This window comes from Manacus candei, unplaced genomic scaffold (genome assembly GCF_025592945.1).
Source record: "Manacus candei isolate 608988 ecotype Guabito, Panama unplaced genomic scaffold, ASM2559294v1 h1tg000050l, whole genome shotgun sequence".
NCBI lineage: Eukaryota > Metazoa > Chordata > Aves > Passeriformes > Pipridae > Manacus > Manacus candei.
Window position 1 is genome coordinate 32,604,913 of NW_026138098.1, and position 27,082 is coordinate 32,631,994.

At 39.3% G+C, this 27,082-nt stretch overlaps 1 long non-coding RNA gene across 9 annotated transcripts in view; it reads left to right on the forward strand.

The window, feature by feature from the left end:
- The window catches only part of LOC127476888 (uncharacterized), a 554,098-nt gene that overhangs the window by 336,872 nt on the left and 190,144 nt on the right, over positions 1-27,082 (forward strand). For all 9 annotated transcript variants that reach the window (XR_007906755.1, XR_007906754.1, XR_007906757.1 and 6 more), the window contains one exon: positions 11,356-11,419. This is a non-coding gene — a long non-coding RNA (uncharacterized LOC127476888). The remainder of the gene's footprint in view (positions 1-11,355; positions 11,420-27,082) is intronic.

A 27,082-nucleotide genomic window follows, 5' to 3' on the forward strand; every position in this document is an offset into this window, starting at 1 on the left:
CAGCCCATTGTTATTGTTAAATCTCTGTTATTTTTGCAGCGGATCGTGTTCAGTGATTAAGCTTTATATTGCGGACAGGTTTTAGCTCCAGCTTTGGGATGCTGATATGATTTTTGAATCTGTTGACTCCTCCTCAGAGAACCAAACCCCTTTCTGCCACGAGTGTTTAATTTTGCCGCTCTTCATTGCATTCAACCCAGCAGCATCCTTTTGGGCATAAAATGATTTCAGGGGTGCTTTGTATTGGATCCTGTGAAAGGTCTTAACAATCACAGTCTGGAGAGATGGGGCACAATTCCAGCATCGAAGGATGCAGTCAACCAAATGCTGATTTTTGAAGTGTTCAGTGTACTATATAAGAAAAAATGATCATTTTTGAACATCAGTCAGATTAGACTAACACCAGAGTGCCCAATTTTCTTTGCCTTTTGCTGAGTTTTCTTCTGACATGTCATTGTAAAATTGTTAGAGAAAACCACAGGTTCACTTCAGCAGAAACAATGCTTTCTGGTTGCAACAGAAGCCTGGCACAGTCAGCAGGGATGCAGGGACAAACTAGGAAATCTCTCCTTCCCCTAGGCATTCTTGAGGCACCTCATTTTATGTACTGCTTATATATAAACATATAAATATTGTAAAGTTTCATGTAGCAACAGAAAACGCCCTTTTGCTTGGATTGCTTTTACTGTTAGACATTTGCCTAAACACATTCTTCTCAGATTTTTGTTGGTTAGATTGTTGTTAACCAAAACACACTCTGAACAAACTGAGTGGTCTGCCTGGGGTAGACCACCTAGAATAGATAGAGTTGATTTTTAACTTTTAACCAAAAAGGTTAGTCTAACCTTTCTGAGGTAGTGGGTTCAATATGTCAACAGACTTGTTTCTTAGGCTTAGTGCTTTTTTTTTTCTTTTTTTAATTCCCCAAACTGAAGAACTTCTGTGGGGGTCTTGCTCATTCAGGGATGTATAACCCTTAATTTTAGGTTTTTTTAATACTCCTTCCTCCTCTTTAATTGCTTGGGTTTGGGTTTTTTAAATGGTATTACTAAGTATAAATAGTTTTTATAAGCACTATCTCTTATTTAATAGAATAATTAAAATGCTGCTCAGTATTGAAGTATTTTATTAAACTTTCAGATGTGATTTATGATTGTTTTGTCTAAACCAGCTCCCCACAGCTTCTACTGGCCTCGTGCCAATTCCAGAGTGATTTCTAACTGGTTTAAATTTTGGCAATTTAAAATTATATATTAGAACATGTGTAGTCTTTGATAGCAGACTTAAAAAATGCACTTTTAAAAATACATAAAAAGCATAAAAAGTGTAAATGGATTCTACAACCAGTGAAGACGTTTTTGTAGGAATGCATCAATATCTACTTACAGCAATCTGCTGAGATTATTCTTATATTGAAATTGTACTTTCAAATAATTAGATATTTGTCTGGAAAGCTCTAGGGGCTGGGGAGGAGAACACTTCCATAAGCCTGAGGTTTTTATAGCGTTTGCAGTCCATTAGTCAGAAGACACATTACTCATTTTTTTCAGTCGTGGAAGATTTATATCTTTCAGTTAATTGCTCATACTTATGGTTTTAATGCGTGTAGAGTGTTCACTTCAGAGTATTCCTTTAGACATATATGAATGATACAAATTGTAAAGCTGTAAAGGAACTCCAATATGTGTACTGTGAGGCAAAACTAACGTGCCCATTTGTGAGCTGGAGTTGCAGTTCATCAAAAGTCTCTTCACTGTATGATGCTGTACCATCAAACCCCCAAATTCTACAGTTTGCATCTTGACAAGTGAGCTGTAAGGCCAAAAAGAGCTGAGGTGTGATTTTTTTTTTCTTTTCTTTCTGCTAGAACAGTTAGAGGGAGCTGCAAAGCACAGGTCCTATGTCTGTGTCATGGCTGTCAGCATTACAAATTTGCTAATTAATAAGAAAACAAGAGCTAAATATAAAACATGCAGGATTTAATTTCGAAGCATGAAGGAAGAAAAATGACAGCCTTCTTCTGCAGTGACAGTAATTACTAAATTGAGGAGAACAAAAGAAGGACTTGTAAGAATGCAGAAGTTATTTAGGGGCAGGTATAGTCACTTATCCCTTTTTATCTAAAATATCACAGCTGTATAATGCTTTTAAAGCTTTAAAATACACAACAATATGAAATTTGATGAGAAAAAAATATTTTGAAGAGCAATTAGAGCTGGAGCGATTCCCGTTTGTGCTTTTGGAAATTCTTCGAAGACAAAGTACAAAAATTATAGAGTTAGTTACTTTGGCAGTAATTATGTCACAATGTGAAGACATGTATTTCCTCTGGTCTGCCTTATTTTCTTTCCTGAGATAGCTGTAGCATTGTTTTTTCCTTGCAGGTTACTGTTTCTCCTTCATGCAACTGCAGCATTAAAAATGCTCTAATGTAGTAATAAAAATTGTGTTTTGAGAGCCATGAGATTTGTGGCTCTTATGAGTCTCCATCAACAGCTGAGTTCCACAGGTTTCAGGGGACTGTTCCATGTGTCTCTGTCCCTGGGCTCTCATGCCCTTCATCTAGGTTTGATATTTTAGATTTTCCAAGAAGGTAATAGGCAACACCAAATTATTTTATGAGGAAAAAAGTTAAAGGGTTTTTCTTTTGATTAGCACAAATGAATAATTTAGAAATACTTGAGTTACTAGTTAGTGATCTGAAAGTGGTGCACTTGTCTGGACAAAGCCAGTGCTATGCAGTAGAAATAGAAATACAGACCTGTGTGTTTCTGTGCAGTGACTTGAGCAGTTTTTTAATCCTGAATTGAGTGAAAGCTCCTTTGATTTTGTGGTAGTGCTCGGTATGATTAGCTGTGGGGCACCTTCTCACTGGGGAAAGGAAACGTACACAGGGAAAAGCAGGGAAGTAAAACCACTGGAAAGTCAAGTCTTCTATAGTGTGTTGATAACTCTTCATCTCTGCAGTGATCTGGAAAACCTTATTTGGCCAATATGCCTTTGGTATGATTCATCACCACAAGTGGTTTTGCATGCCATGAACAAACCTGATAGTTTGTAAATTACAGTCTGGGAGAGAAGATTACTTTTGAAATATCTTTTCAAAAGTAAATTGTTCCATTAAGAGATCTTTTTCTTATAAAGCAAACTTGTCTGCAGAAAATTCGTTTGTTTTGGTTTTTTTTTTTTTTTATCATCGTGTTTGAAATAAAGTCAAAATATTCAAGATCATAGTCAGCTAATGCATGACTTCACTGAAACTAGTTTTCATTTCCTCCTGTCCTTTTGCTGGGTGTGTGGGGGTTTCTTCCCTGGTGCTTGGGATGTACTAGAGAGGGTCTTTCATGCATATTATTGTGAGGGTTGGGGGAAACCCTGTAGAGCAGATCTTGCAGAAAGACCAACCCACTGAGGGGGAGGAGGATGAAGTACCTATTTGACAGCAGTCTTTAGCAAAGCTTTTTATTTTTTTTCTTTTTTTAATAAGATCTTTTTTTTTTGTTTGTTTCCCCCTAAATCAATTCCAGTCCAATTGAAACCTAGCATATAAAATCCAGGTCTAATAACTTGCTATTGTTTCACCAGCACTTCAGTGCTTTTAAGCTCACCTTAAAGTGTAGAAGGTTGTCTTCGGAATCTGCTGTCCTGTGAAATGTTTTCACTGTCATATAAACTAAGAAACCAACATACAAAATGCTGTATAACAAAACACGCATCTGCTTTTAGCAATTTTCTGAGGGTTTTGAAGGGTGTAAAGCCCTGAGAGTGCCTTGAAGTCTTTTTTACCTGGAGCTGATTGTAGTTGTTCAAAGTACATGGATGATTTGTTCCTATGAGATTTAACAGAGAAACTCAGGTTTAGATTTTCAATAGTTTTCCCGTTTCTGTCTGGTTCAAGGGCTGGGTAAGTTGTTTAAATGACTCAGTGGTAACTTTTCCTGTCTTTCATATTTTGCCTTTTAAATGCACAGGCCTGATTCTGTGCTGTGTCAGGAAACTCTCCAATAAGGCTTTTCATTCTGCACTACTGTACTGTCATGCTTTCCTGGTGATCAAGGGGAGACTTTTCCACTTCCAGTTAAATAACCTCAAATGTCAGGACTTCAGAAATAGAGGCACTATCTAGATTGGGCAGCAGAAATAATATCTAGCGTTATAAACCTCAGAGATTTTGCCCACTCTGCCAGAATGTTGTGAGCGCTGCAAGAGGCTGCTGGTGACCCTTGTAGCACTGATTTTCATGGATAGACCTACAGAACCCCCAGTGCCTGAGCACTTCAGGGCTGACCCAAAGTTAGAGCATCTAGTTAGGGGCACTGTCCAAATGCCTGTGAAACACTACCAGCCTTGGTGTTGGAGAGGCTGGCAGTCCTTCCATCAAATAGCCTGTGTGCTGCTTTCAGAGATTCACTGCTGCAGGCTTGGTTGAAGTCTTAGGATTGCCTTTGGATCGCGAGCTCCCTTGATGGCAACCATTCACACCTTCCAACATAGTATCATTAGGCTACTAGTAATGATTGTAATCCCCTGGTGAGCTTGACAGAACCTGTTTTAAGATGTCGAGGGAAATGACATATAAACTCTGCAGGTTACAATTTCTGCTGTCATTATTGTAGTTTGCTGCATTGTTCTTTAGGTATTTTATGGGATTGCTTTGTATGAGGAATGTATTCCAACACCAATTTTCTTCTACATCTTTACGTTATATGTGTAATGGAGTGATGGATGGCTCAGTGACACGTACCGGAGAGTTTGATGGGAGTCTGGTCAAGAGTGGTTATTGCCAATTGAACCTGAATTTAGCACAGGAATAAGGAATTGTACTTGACAGAGTGATTAATTATATCTGATAAAAATCAATAATCCTCTGTCAGTTTCTCTATGTATCCTCTTTGAAAAGATGGACCTACAGTATCCATAGGATTTTGTAGCTGTCATTAGATTATGTGTAGAAAGGGAAAGGGGTTACATGTATGTGAATGTGGTGTGAAAAACTTCCAGGACTGCTGTTATCATCTAACTAAGAAATAGTTGTGCTGGTGAAAGTTAATTGCTTCATTTGCCACAAAATAAAGAACTATATTCCCAAAAGTCATTATTTGACTCAGAATAGCAAGAAAATAACAGCAATAATCATCTAATTTGTTGTCTCTTTATTTTTTTAAAGTAGAATGATTATTTAGAAAGAAAATTGATTTTTTTTTTTTACTAGCAGATAACTGATTAAAACAGAGGAAAGTATCTCTAATGCAACTAGTTTAAAATCTTGGCATCTATAATGCAGAATTACTGTTACACCAAATGCAACTGTTTCTGTTATTTTGGTGGGGTTCTGGGGGAAAGAAATTCCTGTGATTGTGATAGAGTAAAATAGATGTGTCTTTGTATTTGCTCAGTTGAGTTTCAAAGGTAGAAATGCTATTTCAGGATTCTAGGAAGGAGAAATAAATGAATAACTCTAAGTATTGTGCTTTGCATTATGGAAAAACCCACACATGGATATTTCACCATTAGACCATGCCTTGCTATATGAACGATGAATCCTCTGAAAGAAACTTTCTCTGGATATTTTTAAACTAAGTCTCTAATTTTGGTCCTGCTGTTGAAACTTTGTTTGTGTGTCTTATATTAGCCCTATGTTCTCTAAACTGCTTCTAAATGGAGCACACTAGAGAGAAATTTAATGCCTCAGAAATAGGATTTAAATTTATTTGTGCAGTCATGGGCAGAACACTGATATGCCAGGGAGCACGTGAAAAGAAAATTCTTTTGTTAGAAGTCTGCCTCTAAGCTGGCAAAAAAACCCGCTTGATGGGTTTCTTTGGCTCTGTCTGAACTCTTCCATCGCCCTGCATGGAGCATCATCAGCCAGCTAAAAATCACTCCAGCTGAGTGAGAAGAGAGAATATTCTCTGAGAAGAGACAATATTCTTCTGAAGAGTGAAATTCCTGTGGAGAGCTCTTACACTTTGGTAGTGTGGCAGTGCTGTCTTTCTCCTCCACCATTGTAACAAGAAAACATTTTTTTTTGTCTGTAAATAGCAAGTCGAATCAAATCTCCAGTCACACTTGCTTATGGTTGAAGCTGGGGGAGATGGTCTAAAATGATGGAACAGCTTGTTCCATCAGTTCCAACAGAATTGCAACTGAAAGATGCAATTCCACTCCTTCCACTTGCGCCTGCGTGCGGCTCCAGCCCTGTTCATCTGACCCCTCCGGGAATTGCTGCATTTCACTGAGCTGCACAACCCACACAAGTGCAAAGAGGGAGCAGTTCGGTGCCGTGTCACAAGGCTGGAGCTGGATGTGGTGCAATCAATCCAACTGCTGGAGGGAGGGCATGGAGGGAGACAGGACTGCAGAGCCATGCATGGAGCAATTTGGAGAGAGACAAGCAGCAGGACAGACAGTGGTGTGCAAAGAGCTCTTAGATTAGCTCAGCTGTCCTGCCAAGTGACTTCAAAGCCCCAGTACAGCTATCAACATCTTTGGGAAGAGAACTTGTTGTGAACAAAAGACAGTTTTTTGTTGGAGCAGAGGACATTGCTAAGCAACTGGTAGCACAGTAGCAGTTAGAAATATTTATGTGACATAAGCTTTATTTTTTATGTGAGAGCTTTGCCTCTCTACCTCCAGATCTTCTGTGTTGTTTGTTCTGAGTTCCATGGCTGAGGTTGCCTAGCACTTAGGTCTCTTTTGAGGGTATTCTGCTAAATCCTTGAGCTAGATAAGATGCTTCCTATTCTTCTCAAGTCCGTAGTGCTACCATATATATTCAGGCATTGGTGGTTCTCATAAGCAGATTAACGATATTTTGGTATATGCAATTGTCCTTACTAATAAAGTTGAGTTTTAAGGTAGAGATTGTAACTCTTGCTTCACAGGAGTGTTTCTCCTATTGTTTCTGTCACTTTTGTGATCTAAATGAGTGGTGTGTAGGATAAATGAGGCAGCTGTTTCCCACCTGTTTGCAGACCTCTTCTGCTGATGTAAACCATCACACAGCTGGCCAGATATTCTTGGAGTATAATATTGGTAATTTATGGAGAGCCTTGGAAACAGCTAAAAGGTGACATAATGTGAAGGGCATTAGAGAATTACAGTATGGATTCTGAAATTTGCCTTTTAAAATTCCTCTGCATGTTTACTGCTTAATGTTCTTATTGCCTATGAGAAAATGGGCGTGTGGTTACTGAGTGATGGGCCAGATTTGTTCTCTTTTCCTTGACTTCAGTGATCAGCACTGGTGTAACTTCAGTGCAAGTCTGGTGCTGTTATTCTGCTCCTGGAATCAGATGTAGTCTACTCCTGACATGGCCTTTCAGATTCCTACACAGGCAAGAATTATGGCTATAAATAGAGATATTTTAGAGACTTACTGGATATTTGTTTCTCACTTCAGACAACAGTGATTCATATATTTGTCACGGAAATGTTGGAGTTTTTTTTCCTTCCTTTTCATTTAGTAATGTAGTAACTTAAATGCCAGAAATGGCCAAAGCCATAAAATATTTGTTATTTTTAACTTTTTTTGAACAAAATTTACCTCTAGGGTTTTTAATGGTTTGTGTATTTTAGATTTTTTTTTATTTGCTTTTGGTTATTTGTTCTTGGTATTATCTTCCTTTTTTACAACCTAAAAGATATACTTTAACTCTCACACTGTAGGATTTCTACTATTATGGACATCTGGTTTTTTTATAGTACTATGTTTCCCTAGTCCTCTAATTCTTAATCATATTGGGTTGGTTCTAGAGGATAGAATAATGTTAAACATGATTTTTTTCCTCCCTCATTCTGCATTTGTAATACTCTATGGCTTTTAAAGTGTGGACATCGCTGAGATGCAGGAAAAGACATGTAGGCAGATGGATAGTTTAATGACCTCACAGACTTTCAGGAGTCAGTGTGTAAATTATATTAACTCCCCGTGGCTTGCAGGCACTTAATCCTCAATCAGTTAAACTTCAGTTGTCAGACAAGAAAAACAAGGAGAAGATGGGTTTGTATGTTAGGTTTATATGAAAGTAGCAACCTTGAATAAATGTATTAATAATATTAGATTTTAGGGCTCTCATTTTCAAAAGGTTACTCACAAAGCTGTCATGTTGTTTCAGAACAGCAGCTTGTGGAAGGTAAGAATGCCCCACTAAATCTACCAAACTTAATAGGCTGGGATGGGGGTGCTGCTAAAACAAGTCTGATGTGGTACTTGCACTTCCTTCATCTGAACTTTCAGATAGATTCAGCAAAATCTCCAGAGAGAAATGAATGGGAAAAATAATTGTGCTAAAAGGCAGAAGTCGAACACTCAGAAAAAAAAAAGAAAGTGAATTATTTGGGCTGTTACTTTATCAAAAAGAAAAATAGCAGGCAATGGAAAGCAGAAACTAATTTGGTTTTGGCACAAGCGTAGCAAGCGTCCAAAGGAAAACTGAAGCGTAGGAAGTAAGTTTTGTACATGGAGAGAAATATGATGCAGTGGGGGTAAATGAAGTGTGGCTAAATAAAGAAACAGAGTTAAGGTATGAAACACTAAGGTAAAGTATGGAGAAAGTAAGAATTCAGAGAATAGATGGCAAAATAACATCTGCCCTGAGTCTCACGCTGCTGCTGAGCCAAGAAGTGACTCTGCAGGTACTTTGTGGCTTCTGTCATGTGTCTTCAGCAGCACAGGAGGGCAATGTGTTAAGCTGATCTGCAGCTTTAATTATGTTATAGGAGTGGCAGGAGGTCAATAATATTTGTAATATGAGCATTTGTGGCAAATCAATTGTATAATGAAAGCAATTATAGGATCATTAGAAGTCTGATAACCCAATAACTTTGTGATAATTACTTCTCAGTTACAGGAAAAAATTTACCACAGGAGCTACTGGAATATTAGATACGAACACTAATGGCTATAGTCATATCTGAGGCATATGTGCCATTTAGTATCAAGTTTGAATCCCATCATTCATTTGAACATTGCAGATTTTTAACAAACAAGGGCTGGGTTTGGAAACATATATATGGCTCTCTGGGTCCCTAAATAACTTGAGAAATATTACTGGATTGTGTCCTTTAATAGAAAGATGATGGGGATTGTTTTGCTATTTGGATTTGCTTTTTTCCTCAGATCAGCATGGGCAGGAGCCCCAGGGTAGGGAGAGGACTGTGAACAAGTGGTTGAGGGCAGAGGGTGAGAATGAGAGTCTGCTTTTTTGACAGCAATTAGCAAGGGGCACTGGGTTGTATCCAACATGAAACGGTACCACGTTCCAGTTCTGAAACTGAACTATACCTCTGGTTAACTTCTGAGACACGTCCCCCCACCCCCAGTCCCCTTCATTTCTTTAACCTGTGCAGCTGAATAAACTGATTTCTGAGAACTGTGCTTTCGAAGAAAATAGTTAGTTGTGTTCTTAAGCTAGCATGACCATAGAATGGTTTGGGCTGGAAGGGATCTCTAAGATCATCTAGTTCCCACCTCACTGCCATGAGCAGGGACACCTTCCACTAGAGCAGGTTTCTCAGATGCCCATCTAACCCAATCTTGGAACACTTCCAGGGATGGGGCATCCACAGTTTCTTGGCAACCTGTGCCAGTGAATATGATGATATGATTTATTATTTATGAAAAGGTCCTATCTGAAGAAAGGACAATTGTTACCTTTCACAGAAGCTTTTAAGCCAAACTTTTGACTATTGCAAGGAAAACTAATTTTTAGTTCTACAAATCTTGTACTTTCTTTGCTAGCAAGTAATTTCCATTGTATCTATTGTGGTACTGCTGGAATTTATAAACAAGGATATGATGCTGAAAACAAAGTACGTGAAGAAGAGGTTGCCTGCAGTGTTTCTGAACCTGATGAGAGAAATCAGTGTGCATGCACATCATTTCTGATTCACTGTAATCATGCTGCTGGCACGTGGTCTCAAGGTATCCCATAGGCTGTGGTTTTGCTTGCTTTTTGTTAGTCAGTTTTGCAAAAGGTTGTTTTGGAGATGCTTAAAATGCTGGCCATGGCCCTCTTCAAACTACATATTTTAAAGACAAGTTTAATAGTAAGAGAAATGAATGATTTTGAAATTACAGTAATATATTGAGAATTAAGAAACAGAATTTTGACTTATGGGGAGTTTTAGTCATCTTCAGCATGTTTGGGGTTGTATCTTTTTGTAACTTAATCTCCTAGTCCTCAGGAACATGTTGGAGAGAAGGAATTACTGGTTGTCACTCATTCTAGCACACTGATTGGAGTGTCATGACACAGGAGTGTTTAATTTAATTCCTCACCTTAAGAAGGAATTTGGATCCATAAAAAAAATGAATCAAATCTCTGTGGCAACATGTTAATCTTTTTGTGTAAATAGCAGGCTTTCCCCATATTTCTTACCCCAAGGAAGAACATCCTACTGTATATACATGTATGTACATATAGATGAACCCTCTCACACACATGTAGTAGCCTTTTAAAATTAAAAACATTGAAGAACTGAAGTTCATTCTGTCAGAGGACAAAATACAGTAAACAAGTGAAACACTTTGGAGTTCCTACTGGTATCCTGTGACACAGTAATTCAGAATGGTTCCTTCTCCCAGCATTGTGTGCCAAAATGTTTGCCTATGTTTACATTTAATAGTGTTAAAGTGCCTGTTGCTCTGGATTCCACTGGTGTTTTTTGTTGTACATCCATTACATACCCTTCCTTACTTTTTCCTCAGTCTCATCTCCAGATTTTACAGTTATTTTTTCCCATCAGGTGGCTAATTGTAAAAAGTCAATTATCAAAAGCCTGTAGAGCCTCCAGGAGCCCATTAAAAACCCTGCTCCCCTGATGAGGTTTTTCTGCTTTGACTTTCAGCTGAGATTTGTCACTTAATCAGCTTGTAATTTGATTAGCATGTGACATGTATTGACTTTGTTTCACTTTAGGTTCTCAGTCAACATTTCAGAAAGGACTAGGTCTAATTTATCCACATAAAATTCTAACTACATCAAGCAATTTTCTTTTTAATATCAACTGTTTATCTCATCAAGTTAGTTGAGATGCTTTTCCTGCAAATATATCCTGGTTGGAATTAATTATATTACCATAAATTAATTCTTTGTTTATGAAGATATATCTAGATTGTAGTTTATTCATGTGAACTATTTCATAGAGTGGAGAAATAATAAAGTTGAAGTTTCTGGAAATAAACCAGTTTCAGTCTGTTTTCAAAGTAGTTCAGATTTTGGGGCTGGGGGTTAAAGGTACTGGTACTGTCACACTTGGAATGGAGTGCTTAGTATTAAGTGGGATTCAGACTGGTGATGGGTGTGAATGTGACTTTTTTTGTGAATAGTAAATATTTTTGTGGTTTTGTAGGTGGCAGAAAGTTGTTTTCAGAAGTTGCAGGCCACCGTTGGGCCTTCTGGCACATAAGAATGAGGTAAGAGCTGTGTCTTCCTTCTGTTTTGTTACTCTAGATGCAAAATGTTTGTTTAGACAAAAACTTATATGTGGTTTCCTTATGGTAGTACTAAACTGAGAAAAGTTTATCAGTTTTTCCAAGTTCTGTGACAGCAGGTGGGAAACATAAACTGCATTCCTTGATATTTATCCTCATCTATAATATGAATAAATGAAACTAGAAATTTGCAAATAGCTTCTGATTTTCCAAAATTTGTGTTGTGTCCATCCTCATGTCCCACTGCAACCTCACCCTGTAGTGGTTTGGACCTTGTTTTCCCCCAGAGGCTAAGAAAAGTGGTAGACCCCAAGGGGTGGAAACCCCTGGAAGTTTTGAAATTCTGCCCAATGGGCGCTCCTGCAAAAATGTCAACATCCCACAAGCTCACCGGAAGAGATGAGTTGTAGTTTGGTTGTTGTTGGAGGGGTGGCCATGTTGTAGAGCCGCGAGGAAGGGGCTCTGAGCCCCTTGGGCCCTCTGGGGCCCCCCAGCCCCAGGCTGGGGGGGGAATGCAAAGACCTGGAACAGTGCTAGACTGGACTAAGTGTTTTGTAGTATGCCGGGAGATGTTTTTTTCCATGGGGCCAGAGCAGCAGCCGGCGCTGACCAGAGAAACGGTGGCAGAGAGCCAGGGGAGATAAGACCTGAACCAGAGAAGTAACAGAGACATGCAGCACCAGAGAAAGGACTCCTGGAAGGAGAGCCGGGAAAAAGAGAGCCAGCAGCCTGAGAGACAGAGTTCTGGGGGTAAGACTGTACCAGCCCCCCAAAACTCCTTTGAGATCCCTCTGAGAAAAGAGGGAGATGGACTCCTATTAAGGAGAAGAGTTTTAGACATGCAGCACCAGAGAGAGAGGAGCTAAGAAGCTCAAAAGACGTCCCGGAGCTGAACCGGGATGGCCAGAGGAATGCGGGGGGAGTTGACCTTGGCTCTCCCCCCCCTTGCACTGCTGCCACGGTGGCAGCCTGAGAGACAGGGCACAGAGGCCCTGCAAGGAGCTTGTCTCCTGGAGATACCAGACCGTCACGAAGACCCCCCTGTGTCTTCGTGATATGACGTGGTGATATGACCTTGTCTGGGGTTATGAAGCCCACGGAAGACCCCTCGGTTGGAGGCGACGGGGCCGAGAGAGGCTTGGATACCTCCCTCGTGAGTGCTGGCAGAAAGCCAGCCACAGCTGCTGCATGCATGAGATGAGGAGAAACCTGCTGCATTAGAAGATCCTGCTGTTTAAAGACTGGAAGGGATCTGTCCTTCTTTCCCTCCTGGACTTTTATTTGGAGGGGAGAAGAGATCTGATCATTGTAAATACATATGTCATGGTAGAGATAGCTGTGATCATGTGTATAATGTGATATGGTATTTATTTGTACAGTCATTGTAATATATTCCCTTTCCCCCACTTTGAGTCTGGTGTGTTTTGTCTGGAAAAGCCCATCTCACATTAGGTTGAGATGTTGGAGGGGGAATGGAGCTAAGGAATTGGATTTTGGGCTTTCTCAAACCATGACACACCCAAACTCCAAAAATGTCTCTTTATGTGCTTTTCATTTACCTACTCTAAAACAGGTAAGAAATTGTTTTATGCATGTCTCTGATATGCCTCTTTAAATGAATCAGTGTGTTAAAACTGTAGTGAATTTTTGAGTGTAAGCAATACTTGGATCAAAAATCAGTTAGAGAATCCTACTTAAGAGTAACTTTACTGTGTAAAGCAGTAGCCAGATTTTGAAGGTGCTTCAGCCAGTAAAACATTTGAGTCTTCTTGGCTGGCATAAATGAAATTAGTGGAAAGAGAGTCTGGATGCTCCTTAAAGTGCTTTCAGGAAAAAGTGTGTTTTGGAGGCTCCTAGGTCAATTTTTGAACCATTTAACATTGATTTCCTTCTAACATTTTTAAGGAATGTAAAGGCACAGTGCCACCATGCCTTTGTGTCAATTGAAATGGGAGGCGAGTCCTGTTCCTTTCAGCTACCTGAATAGTACTTTGCCAGAAAAGTGATGTGAACTCACAGCTTTCATTGGAAGATTTAATAAATACTCATACTCACATAGTCCTTCCTGTGTGTAATGGTTGTTTCTCTTCACTCCTGTGTGTTGCAAAGTAATTAATTTGCCAGAAGTGTTGATTGTAACTTTGGCCACTCAGGCCAATGTCTGATAGTAGTTGGGGACATTCTGAGATCTCTCCTCCTTCCTCTCCAGCTGGCAAGAGTTTGTTTGGCTTAGATCACTTTTGTTAAACTTCACTTAAAGGTAAGGAACAGCTCACAGCAAAGGGTTGCTGCACATCCTCCCATGCCCCTATGGCAGCACAGTGCTGAAAATGGTGAGAGCCAAGTTGCAGTTCAGTGCTTAACACACAGTTTCTACCTGTGGGAAGATTTTGGCACGACCTTTTTTCTGCCCCGAGGTTAAATGTCATATTTAGCACCTATTCTTTATTATCTAATTCCTGATGTTTCTGGTTTTATAATGTTAACATAAGGCACTCAGGATTCTATCAACTTAAACTGGCAAGAGAAGTTCAATTATACATAGTATTAGCTCAAATAGTTATTATAGTAATATGGTTCTATGTTTTGATTTTATTGCTAGTCCATCTTTCAACCTGTCTTCTAATGACTACAGACTAATTAGTAGTACTGTCTGCTCACACTGCTATTGGATTTCAAAAGACAATGCAGCAGGGAAAATTATTGCAAAAATGAAGCATTTATGTTTTGAATTCCATGAAAATTGCAGAAAACGTGAGGCTTTTAGATTAAGGATATGTAATGTAATTAAGGCTGCATGGATTACTTATTCTTTTAAGTTCTATGCCGGTATGTGTGAACGGTGAGTAAGTTAACCACACACCTTCTGTCTGCTCTCTTCTCTGTAGGAGCACCCTCTCTTTAGCGTTTCTAATCCTGAGGTCTCAAGCGTTTCTTTGCTTGGAACTGAAACAGCCACTACCACTTTCTGAAATTCTTTTTAGAAAAAAGTGACAGGAGCTTTTCTAGAAATAGATTTTTAAAAAATCAATCATATTCTCTCTCTGCTTCTTATTTGAAAATTCAATTAATTTAAGCATGAGCAAATAGTGGGAGTTTTCTGCCTTCAAAACCCTTTTCCATTTGTTTTCTCTTGAAGGGAAGTAGTATGTGGGCCTGAATTAAGGGCAAGGCAAGCTCTGGACGTGAGACCAAACATGCAGCTTATACAGAACCAGAGAATGATGTAGATTCTAAAGTATCTCCAGAAGTCATTGTGTCCAACCCTTCACTCACACTCATGGCGATTTATAACATGTTACTCAGTAAAGTCACTGTTCAGCTCGAAGATTCTTTGGGTTTGTGGCTTGTTTCTGTGTTTCTCTTCTCTTTTTGACATAGGATTTGTTATAAGCAAAACTGTTTGCGAACAAGAATTATGCTTTATTTGGGGAAACCTGCCCTTTTTTTGGATCCCAGGAATTTATCCCCTGACTTGTCACAGCATTGAACTGCACCCTAACAGAGCTGTGCCACCCCACCTGCCGTACTGACCGAGGGACAGCCTCCCGTTTGTCTGGAGTTTGTCTCCTCTTTTATCACCTGGAATCCAGAGGGTACTGAGCAGCCTTGGAGCTGGTGCATTGAAACCAGCCATCAGCAACCAGGATTCTTCCTGAGAGGCACCTCATGCATCATTCTCACTCCCATCCAGCTCACTTAGAGTGGTTTCATACAGTTGCTATAGCAATGCTCCTGTTTGTCCTTCACGGGGCTGCAACCTTATGCTACATTGAAATTTTATTATATAAAGTACACTATTAAGAACTACTTGGTGTGGTGTATTTCAGGATCTAAAGTTAGGTGAAGTAATTTGCATGAGTGTTGGAGGGTGGTTATATATGACCTGCGCTCACACCAACCTCTGTGCAAAGAGTCGTGACATTTAGGCAAAGGAATCCCAATATCCTGCAGTTTTCACTGGAGGCTGATGGTTGGATAAGAGGGGCTACTCCGCCCAGAAATTTCAATTTTTGCTGTGGGAGATGTGCTCCATCAGTTTGCTCAATGGAAAGGAATCTACTGTTGCTGTTATTCATCCTCACTGTCCACTGTAGCCTTCTTATTTCCTTAGTAATAATCTCATGGTGTCCTTATTGATACGGGTGATTATAATTATGCAGTAGTTTTTATTGTACCCTTCAAAGAAAATGTCACCAGGAAAGTAGAGAATCTGGGTGTGGAGTTCAAATAGAATGACGGAAGATAAAGTGGCCAACATTTCTATTAAAGTCTTGGGACATGTTATTTACAACTACTTTGTATTTTATACTGTAATTAACAGAAGGTAGCTAAAGGACACTCTCTTTGACAAACTGATTTAGGGTAATTGAGCAATGGACAACCTCCATTTTAAAAATGTCAGTTTATTAACACAGTTAGGAGCTCTATCTAGCACTTCCAGACATCAAATTGGTGAATTTTATTCAATGCAGTAACTTAGTCTAGTTAATGACAAGAAAACAATTTTGTTTATCTGGAGCGAGTCCACTTATTAGAATTTCTTTTGGGCTTTAAGTCATTTGGAGGGGTGGTCCAGTCTTGCATGTAAAAGTGATGAATTCTTATTAGCAGCAGAATTCACAGTTTGCCTTTACTGAATTTTGTTATCACATTTGAATAATCTCTACAAACTCAAAATACTTACGGGGCAAAGGAAGTGCTGCAGCTAATCTGAATGCAGAATTTCTTCATGTTCCAAGCTATGAATTGCAGAAATTAAATCCTTGCCATGGGCAGGCAGAGAGAGAATTAATTACACCAGTATCAGTAAAAAAGAAACAATTCTAAATGCATATGGATAAAGAAACCAGCAGCAATGTTCTTAGCTGAAAAGTTTTGATTTTACCATGCTTTTTAGTATTTTTAATATGGTAGCATAAAACTTCTTGTCTGATTAATGTTATCATATGTGAACAGAAATCTTGACCTAAGAGCTGGAGAATGAATTATTCATATCTGAGAAGAAGAAGGAAAGAAGAAAGTTCAGCCAAAGGTGATAAAAAAGGCGACCTGTTCAGAAGGGAAGAGGAGATAGGGATTCTGTTCCTGGCCTGCTCTGTGACCCTGGGCAAGCAACTTTATCTCCAGCTTCCCCCATTATTTCTCCTGCCATTTGCCAGTCTTGGCTATTTAACCTCTCTGAGGCAAGGATTGGGTCTTGATCACTGGGGCTCTGATCTTAATTGAGGCTTTGGCATTTGACGGCATAACAGGGAAGAATTAGCAGAGTTTATGTGTGCCTGTGGGAGGATGTTTGGAAGCCCAAGGAAGTGAAGCAGGATAGTTACAGCAGTAGTTAATCCCTCATCCCAGGAGTAGGTGTGCACCCCTAACACTGACACGGGACAATGAATGCCTGTGCTACTTGAAACGTTAATGGACTTGCTAAAATTGTAATAATGTATTTCCTCTAAAGAATCATTCTGGCAACCTGACAAACCACCATTTAGCTCTAACAATCAGTTTGATGTTCTTTCTGAGCAATAGACTTGTTGATTGCTTCGAGAAGACTGAAGCTGCAATTGTCAGACCAGAATAAACTAAGGAATTGAAGTGCAGAGGGACAGAATAGGGCAATGACAGGTCACTGTTTCCAAGCTTCTTGCTGAGTTTGGAGATTTGCACCATTCTCTTTCTGCCATTAAGGGTCTTTTTCTTACGTTATTTTTGTGTGTCATCTCTGTTGTCCTATCAAAACTTTGAGCTTTGTCTGCTCACTTGCACAGCTCCCACACAGACTCCTTTCCTATGGACTGCTCTCCTATGCTAATTTCTACCAGTCTTCTTCATATTCCAGTGTCTCAGAAGAATGCAGCTTTGGAACACGTTGGTAATAAATTGTTTTATATTTACAAAAAATCATATGCCTGTTATGTTCTTAAAGAGCAGGGATTGGTTCCAGCAAGAACCCTTCAGAAGCAATTAAGTAAAGCTTATTAAAATCTCTGTCATATATGAAAAACCCTGACCACACAAAAGGCAACACAACCAAACAAATATAACTCCTCTTTCTCTGTCTCATATGTGGAAAATTACTTTTTAAATGGTATTTTAACCTCTGCTCTTTGTCTATATATAAAGTATAAGCAATGTAGCGTATACAGTTTCTCTCCCCTCTTATAGGAGAGTGACAAAGCAGACCAACCACGTTGTGTCCCATGCTCCTTTGCTCCTACTGGTTTTCCATTGTCAGTTTTATTTGTGCAAATGCTTATACCTAAGAACTCTTTAAAATTGCTTATTCTGAACTCCATTCAAAGGAAAAGATGGAATGATTACTTATCACTTCAGGATGGAGTGCATGAAAACACACTTTGCCTAAAACTGGACTGGGTAATAAAATCAGCAAACTGGAAATATTTTTATCTATTTTTCTGAGGAATCTTTGCAATTTTGTGAGAAAACCAAAATCCTCATTTTCAGTCAAATCAGTTTGTTTCTCTTTTAAGGGAGTAGCTCTGTATGTTTCTGTGGAGATGGCAACACACTAGGGAGAAGGCTGACTACTGTTATCTACAAATCTTATATTTAAATATATAACATTCAAGACAGATACAGGGATAAATTCAAGTGTCTCTGGTACACGAGTCCACTTCTTTCCATATTCCCCAGAGAAACAAATTTCTTTTCCAGCAGTTTCCTGAGGAACTACAGAACTACGAGGTTGATATTTCTCCTGAGTGAAGAAAATTTATTGCTGTAATTTCTTCAGATACACTTAATATCAAAATACCAATTCCTACTGCAGAACGAACTCTTAGTCCATTCTTTTTGTGCATTGCTTCTTGCCAGCTGTGCCAGATGATAGAGTTATCTTAACTGTCTGTCCCTAAGGTTAATATTATTTTGAATGTTTGAAGAATACAACTAGGGAAGTAAAACAAAGAGATAGAAAAAGAGCAATTTATATAATTTCTATTTTGAGACATGACTGACTTTAAATTTCATTTAAGGATGTTTATTCAAATTGATCTTTGGACGTTAAATGTTGTCAGAATCCTTATTTGAACTTTAGTTATGGTCTTTTTATGGATGGAATGTGGGCTGAAAGTGAATTGAGATAGCTCGGGTCAAATCTCTTGGATTTTATGGAATACGTGTTCTAGCAAGAACTTAGAATATGAGGACATGACAGGGTATATTTCTGTGTTCAGCCACCAGTTACTACTGAGTGCTGTTTCCAAATTGTTCTTCTCCTCCCTCTCTTATAGTATCCACAGACCTATTTGTGAAGCTCATTTGTGGAAAGGGAACTTGGCCATTTTCCTTTCAAACCTGTTTTTTCATTGGAATTCGGGGTGTGCAGCAATTTGATGAAATCCTCACGGATTTAGAAATCACTATAATTGCTATTGTCTGCAAACAGTTGTTTAGGAGAGAGGTGCACTTTCATGTCAAATGGAAGGTGGGCAGCCTGGTGTTACAGAGGATATTTAGAATGAAAAATTTGCCTGTAAGACACAAGAATTCTGCAAAATGTCAGTGTTATTCCTTCAGGCTTATCAACCTTCACTGCTTGTGTTCCATTTGTGCCATCTATCCCAGAATCTAAACTGAACTAATGTATAATAAATCCACAGAAACCCTTGTGATTCTTACTCCTATTTTGGCTTGAGAAATTATTTTTTCGGTATCAATATTGTTAAATTACTTTTGGAAACTTTTAATAAAACCCAGTTACAATTATGTCACTCAGGTTGTCACTCACGATGCCTGGGAAGAACTGTTTTCAGTTGTTCTCACAAAAGAATTTGTGTTTCTGTCTGTTGGGCTTGACTGGAATGTGAAGATTAGAACTTTGCATCCAATTGGAAGTAGGAATTTTAAAATAAGTTGTCCACTTATGCATGAGGAAAATGAAGCCAGAGTGGAGATCTGGCTCTATTCTGCTTAGTGTATGCTAATGTATTCTTCTCAGTGTAATCTTTTACCTTGCCTAAATAAACTTTTAAATGCATATTTCTCTCAAGGTGCTCATAGAAGTTTATGTGAGTCTGCAGTGTGCAGCAATTCCCAGAAAAATAATACCAGGAGAAGTCACTGTGAATTGTGTTGTCATAAAAGCTAGAATCATTCATTTCCCTTTACAATTTAAAACATTGCACAAGACTCTCCAGGGTAGAGATAACATCTCCAGCTGGCCTGATTTGTGTTACTAAAAGTAACAACACCAAAAAAAGTATTGCCTTTTATAATTTAAAATCGAATATATACCTTATTACCAGAGTAGGAGGAATGCATTTCGCTGTAGTTCTCATGGCAATGTCCATCAGGAGGAAAAGAAGAAAAGGAAAACACCCTTGCTCAATCACAGAACATCCTGGATCATAAACATTTGGTAATGTTGATTAGAATTCAGTGCAAATTAACTTGAAATGGTTCAAGTAAAAGCAGTGTTTGTGGATGCTGTGTGTATGATGCATCTTTCCAAAATTAGTCTTTTAAAATGCTACCTGTTTTGACATTCTGATTTGATTTTGTGGCGTTTTTTGTCCCTCTGAACAACTTTAGCTGTCTCTTCCTAAACAACATGAAAATATAAATCGGCCAAAGGTTACAGGAATTCCAAAAACGCTCTGCAAACCCTGTTGTCTGGATAGGTGGGGTTGTTTGTGAGAGGCAGTGACCCTTCCCATCAGTGCATGAAGAGGGTCTGGAGGCATGGGCAGGGCAGGACATCTCTTTGTAGAAGTGCAAGGAGAAGGAAAGGCCATAGGGGGTACACCCTGTAGTGCTCCAGGCTCTTGGTAGTAGGGTAGTACATCTAAGAGTTCTATGAAATCCTGAATGCTCTTATAGGTAAAAGGGTAAAAGCCCATCAGCATTCAAGTGTCAAAGTCTCCTCGACTTGAAGGGGATCAGAGTTAGCTCAGCTGGGTATAAGCTAATGTAAAAGGATCAGACAGGAGTGGATGCTGTTACATGGCTCTGTGTCACAGAAAAGGGAGAGCAGGATCCACATGCATCATCTCTGTGACCCTTCTGGGGTTGTCACCAGACAACCCTGATGGATGGAGCTGTGGCTGAAACTGTTACCTCTGATCACTGCTGCTCTAGTGCATCCCTTTGTTCAGGGTTGCTGATCCCCCTGCAGTGACTGGAGATGTGAGTTGAATTCCAGCCAGAGGACCCTTTGAACCCTCAGCCACTGTTCATCAGTAGCTCAGGCACACACATGTATTTTCTTCAACCAGCACTACCATGGCTGTGATTCTGGTAGAGAGGTGGAGCACACAGCAGTTGAAGCTTGCACAACTTGTTGTTGTGCAAGAGTGAGAAGCCTTCAGTTAATTTGCTTCCTAATTGGTCTGAATTAATCGAGGGTGCAACTCCATTAGCTTCAGCTGACCCTGCAACATCATTAAAATGATAGAAAGGTATTGATATTTCCCTAATGCAGGCAAGAGTTTGTAAAAGGACTCATACTGCTACATGTATCAAACCCGTTGATTCTTTTGCAAAAAGATGTTAATTGCAGTTTTTGCAAAAGAATCAAAGGATTGTAGATAAGGAGAAAAGGAAGAAGAATTGGAGGGACAATACAGGCTCTGGAACAGGATTCATAAACTAGTAATGTCCTAATGGCAAACTAAAAAGTGAGTGTGTTCACCTGTTTGAAGTAGACAAAAATGTAAGTGATGATTGGCCCAAATTAGAGTGGGTTTTGTGGTTTACCCCTAGCTACAATGGCTATGCAAAGGGAAGCTGTTTATCTAGAATTTTGAAGGGGTTTTGGAACTACTCTTCCTACCAAAAGGAATGCCCTATGCTGAAAAGCGAGATAACCTGGTTGGTTGTTGTATCTGGACTTCTTTACACTTGTCCATATTATTTTTCTCTTCAAGAAATACTCTTGCAACATGGTTACATTTAAATTCTCAATGGTCTTAAGCTATATTTTTGCAAGAATATTTTTTATTTATTTTTTTTTAAATTCTCCTTTCTTAAAAGATGTTTTACTTAATCAATACCTAAACTTCAATCAGTGCTGCTAAACTCATGTACCTTGGAAACTGCTCCTTCTATTTTTGGCATGAAAAGGGCTTTTATATCTGGAATATCTTCTGCCTTTCCCAGGAGTGCTAGGTGGTCTAGTGAAAGATAATACTTCTACCTAAGACACTGTTTCTGTCTGTGTGTTTACTCTATTCCAGCTGTTGTAAAACATGCTGGAGCAAAATATTTTGGCAATGTTGCTACTGTAATCAGTTTACAAACCAGCCATTGTTTTTTCATTTAGTCTCCTTTTCTAAAATGATCTGCCATGTGATAAACCTGAGCCCTATATCAAGATTCTGAATGGTGAACCTATATTAGTTTTAATGAGTCTACTGAAAACGTACTGGGTCACCTGAAAAGTACTTTGAGCCATATTCACTTGATTGAGCATCTTTTGTTTTGGTGATAGTTTCTTGACAACATCCTTTAGGTCTCTATTTCCCTGTGAGTATCTGCCTGACACTCTGACTGCTTACAGACCAGGAGCAAAGTAGACTCTTTAAAAGAAATGTAAGAAACAACTGTTGAAATGGGTATTTCCAGAATAACAGCATAGTTCGGTATGTTTTTCCTTGACCTTTCAGACCTTGATGCGGGCTTAGTTGTATAGGCTTGAATGCAGCAAAAGCAGGAGAAACAGTAAATGGGATTTTGCCCAAGGTTGGCAGTCTTTTTAAAGAGGATCTGAGGGCATTCTCAGTCACTTTAGGTGGTGGTATTACAGGAACTAAGAGGTTAGTGGGTCTCCACTAACTGCTGTATAGAGGAGGTTCCTTTCGAGCTGTCACAGCCTCGCACAGGTCCTGTCCAGAATCTGTGTTAGCTGTAAAGCTATGCTTAACTTCTCCAATTCCAGGGCTGTTATCTTTTTTTTTCTGTTTTCTCCCTGTCCTTGTTAAGTCAGAGATCTGGCTGAGTGGAATACTTCACCCTAATAATAGAATTGAGGAAAAACTACCTGGGAACAAGGCAGTGTTCCTACTTTGTGTTTAGTTCTGACCTAACCCTCATAACTGAGTCCCGTATGTCCCTCTGTGCCAAAAGCAACTAAGTAAACTCCTAATTTAGGACTTTAGAGGTCCAGGATGTGCCACCACCATTTGCCTGAAATGCAGATTCTTTTCTGCCCCTTCCCATCTGGAGGCAGTGGAACCAGCTGTGTTTGCAGGAGCAGAAGGGTACATCCAAGGTAAGGCTTATTACTCCCTCTTTTTCTTCCTGACATCTGAGAGAGGATGTATTGTGTTTGCTGCTTGTCACAGCCCTGTCCCTGGCTTTGCTGAAAATGTATTCAGGGTGCTTCTTCAGGAGAGCTTGTCCTGCAGTTAGGGATTTGTCCATGTCCTCTCCGTGAACACAAAGAGGCATTCATTTGGCTGAGTAAGGAACAGTTTCCTGCAGAACATGCCCTGAAAATGGCAAGAGCAGCTTACCAGTGAGGAGAGAGAACAGGGTATCGAGGAAGGAAAATAGAAGTCTGCTGGGAGGATTGTCATTCATTAATTCTACTTACAATCGAGAGAGAGGAAACATTGAGTAAAGATCTGTCTCCCTTTCTTCCCTCACGTAACTGCTTCTGTCCAAATAATAATGAAAAAGCAACTATTCTCTTCCTCTCTTTTTCACTTTTACTGTTGTTTACGGAAAAAAACCTACTTACTTCAGTATGAAGTCTGCACATTTATTTCCATCAGATTTATCTGAGATTCCCCCCTGCCCCCCTGCTTAACCAGCAATGGAGGAAATACTTTGGTGAAAATCCAGACTCTGCTGCACTTTCTGCCAATCTGTAAATGATGCGTGACAGCGGGGCATAGATATTTAGGTTTAAAATATATTTCTCTGAATACATTGCTAGTCCAGACTCTGCTTCTTGGTTTCTTGCTGCTTATTGTGGATGACATATTTGCTCCAGAAGCTGTATTCCAATAACTCTGTGATTTCATTTGGGGTTTTTTTGCAAATACTTTTTTTTTTTATGGCAACAGAGTCAAAGCATCGATGACTATCACTGAATAAAAAGATGTGGTGTATGTATAAGAATAGAGAGCAAACATTCCATAAAATAAAGAGAAGTAAATTTGGTTTTGTTGCATCATAAAGTCATAGGATAACTCAGGTTGGGAGGGACTTCCAGAGGGCTCTAGTCCAACCTACTGCTAAATATTTTGCGGAGACCACAGAACTGCTCTGGGTAACCTGTTGCAGTACCTGGCTGTCCTCTGTGTGTGTGTGGGAAGTCTTAACCTCTCTTGTCCCACCTCCACTGCACTGTGTGATATAACAAATCACCTCTCTCTTAAACTTGTTGCTTGCTTTTGAAAGGAGTAGTGAGGATATGTCAGGAAATATAGTGCAATATTTATTTTGACTCCATGGGGCTGGAGATACAGTACACAGTGGGCTCAGAGTTTACAGCTGGTTCTTACTGTGACAAAGTGGAAAGCTGTTGAAACCCTTCTGGTGTTGTGGCTGGTAGTTGTTGTCCTCCTTTTCTTCTGGAAAGTTTATGTAAATCCATGAGTGTGCCTGATAAATGATATCTGTGATATCTGATCCAGCCCAGAGATAGGGAAGTATTTCACTGTGATCAGTCTGTGTGGCTAACAGCATGAGGATGCAGGGATAAAGAACTCCTCTAAATTGGCTTTTCTATCAATAAAGGGATAAGAGGAACTCTAACAACAGACTGAAAACCTGTAAAGACTGAAGAAAAAGGAAAACTTTGAAAGGAGTGCAATGCTCAAGATAAAACTAAGACCGAGTGCAGCCTCGTAGAACAGCTCAGAGACTGGCAGGCTGGCCAGTTTTCACTGAAAGGGGTTTAGGGAGAACTGCACCCTCTGACAGAGGGACTGACTCCAGCGGAGTTTTCATGACCACACTGAGCAGTTTGTTCTCTGAGATTGTAGTGGAGATAGCACTAACATATAACTCAGTTTTGTTTGCTATTTGACAATGCTATTGTCATTGAAGAAGCCTGACTTGCAGATCAATTTCTCTTCATGGATTCTGATGAGTCTTTTAATGAGAAAGAAGGAGTAAGTTGGAGGTAGTTCTGTGAAGCTGAGTTAGTTATCCTCTGTCTGTCCTTTCTCAGTATTTCTGTATGAGACCTACAGAGGTTTAAATCAAAGGGCTCATCTAAACGAGGCCCAAAGCATGAAAAATTTTGGACCAAGTTCCTTCTGTTACCACTGAGCTGAATTCCTGTTGAAATTCCTGCCTTTTTGACTCAAAGTGAATCATTAGTGATAAAATTATCAGAGATAATATTTACAGAATAAAATTTACAGAATACTTTCATGTTCTGAAGGAGCTATAGTCTTGCTTTTGACTGTAGAGTGATGTCAATTGTGCTTACCCAGAACATTATTTATTTTGTTATTTACTAACTTGTAAGAGACTTCTTAAAGGAAACTGTACTGCAGTAAAGTTCAAGGGTTTCTTTTCCTTTTGGCTGGGAAGGCAAGAGAGCAGAGTCTGAAATTCCATCCTCTTCAACTTCCCCATGTTCCTTGTACCTGAAGCTCTTCAGAATAGTTCTTAAAAGAAGTATTAGGGAGGCAAGTTGATAATAGAGCTTATGATATGTTTCCTTTTGGCTCAGGCTGCAGTATCATAATGCTTTAATTCCTTGGTTCTTCCTTCAGGTGACTGGACCATGCACACGTGAGTGCTTTTGGGAAGCTACCATGCACTTGGGTCATGTGCAGGCTGAGCTGTAACAATTGTGCTGCTGCTGAAGAGAGATGGGAATCAAGGCTCTCCTTGTAATTGATAGATCGGGATGTTGATTATGTATTTGCTAGACATGGTCTTTATCCTTTCCTGCCACCATGACATTGTTGGATATCTGGTTTTATAAATTCTGATGTCAACAAGGGTGAATTGAGCATAGCTTGTGTCCATGTATAATCATCTAAAGAGAACAAAAGTGATTTTTTTCCTGCTAAATCCCTGGAATGCATTACATCAGTGTATTATCTGCCTCATCAGGAGAGCCTGTAAACTGTAACATACATCATCAAAACACTCTTCCTCTGATGATTCATAACGGAACATGGTGTATTAGAGGTAATATATTTTAAAATTGCCATGAACCGCCAGAATAATTTATACTATTTTTCTATAGAGAGAAGAGAAAACCTGCATACATTTTCTAGTATACAGAATTTGCACCAAAGTTCACGATGTTAATGTGTATTTTTATATTGCGAAATCTATTCATGCGTTAAGTAAACACTGTACTAGAGGTAAGTAGTGCAGAGCTGCCTTTGCTGCAGAACTGCTAAAACCATTTCATTCATCATATTCATTTAGGCAGATACTGCATGGGAACCAAACCAAACATTATACCTGGGGTTATTCACTTTTCATATGACAGAGAGGAAAGCAAACATGCTTTGATTAACATCATTGTTAATTTGTGCAGTCATGCCATCACAGAACATTTGAGAGAGAAACCAAACAGATTTCACTCTCCCCTCTTCTATCTTGTGTTTCACTGTGGTGACATTGTTTGCTGAAAATCCCTGTCCTGTGACCAGTTCATTATCTTGCAAGGAGAAAGCTGGGGCGAATTCTGCTGACTTGCAGAGACAGACATTTCTGTATCTACCCAGGTAAACAGGCTAGTGAGGAAGCTTAAAGCAGAATTGCATCTTTTGCAGCTGCTTCTGTTTCACAGTCATGTTCTGGAACAACATGAGAATGCTTGCTCTTACATTTGGAGAGCTTTGTTCTGAACTGTGGAGGGAAAGGTAGGTCTTTCACCACAAACAAAAAAAGTTCTTTTGCAAACATTAGCTTTGGTGCAGTTGCTTGGAAGCCTATCTGAGCTTTAGGGCTGTGTAGATTTGAAGACTAAATCTTTGGAGATCATAAAGGAAAGGTAGGGTTGGAAATCCGGGGTCTTCTGAAAGGAGGTGAAGGAAGTTCACCCTGTAGGAATTGGAGGTTTTAGCAAAAACCCCACATTGCTAAAACAGTGGGATTTGGAAAGATAACTCTGTATAGAATCACTGGTAAATTGCTGAACTACATAAGAAAAGAAAAAGGAAAGAAATTGAAGATCCTTTTGCTTGTTGCAATTTACTGTGTTTTTTAACTTATAGCTACTTATAAATGAAAACTAATTATTCAGTCATGCAAATACTTCCTTCTGTTCTTCCTTGCTATTATGGCAACTTAATTTCTTGTAGCTTCTTTGGAATATTATGTCAACTGACTTCTTCAGAGAATTCCCACAGATTTGTGCAGTGTGACTTCCTTTTATGCAATCCGTGCTGACCCTTTCCCCATATATCACACCTACCTATGTGCTCAAAAATTACTCTTGTAGTAGTTTCAAGCAGTTCTCCATCTGCAGGGATTCATGTGCAGTAATGTGCACTTGCTTCTCTCCTGAACTGTTTTTCAAAATGGGTCCCTTATGTGTGACTTCTTGTACTTGGGCACTTTTAAACAAGAGGTTTCAAAGCACAGTTGACTGTTCAGCTGCTTCACTGTAGATTTGTCCAGAAGGTCATAGGTGAACACCACCTGTGCCCAGTGACTTGTTATTGTTTAGAGTGTTCAAAGTTCTTATGTCTTATTATAGCG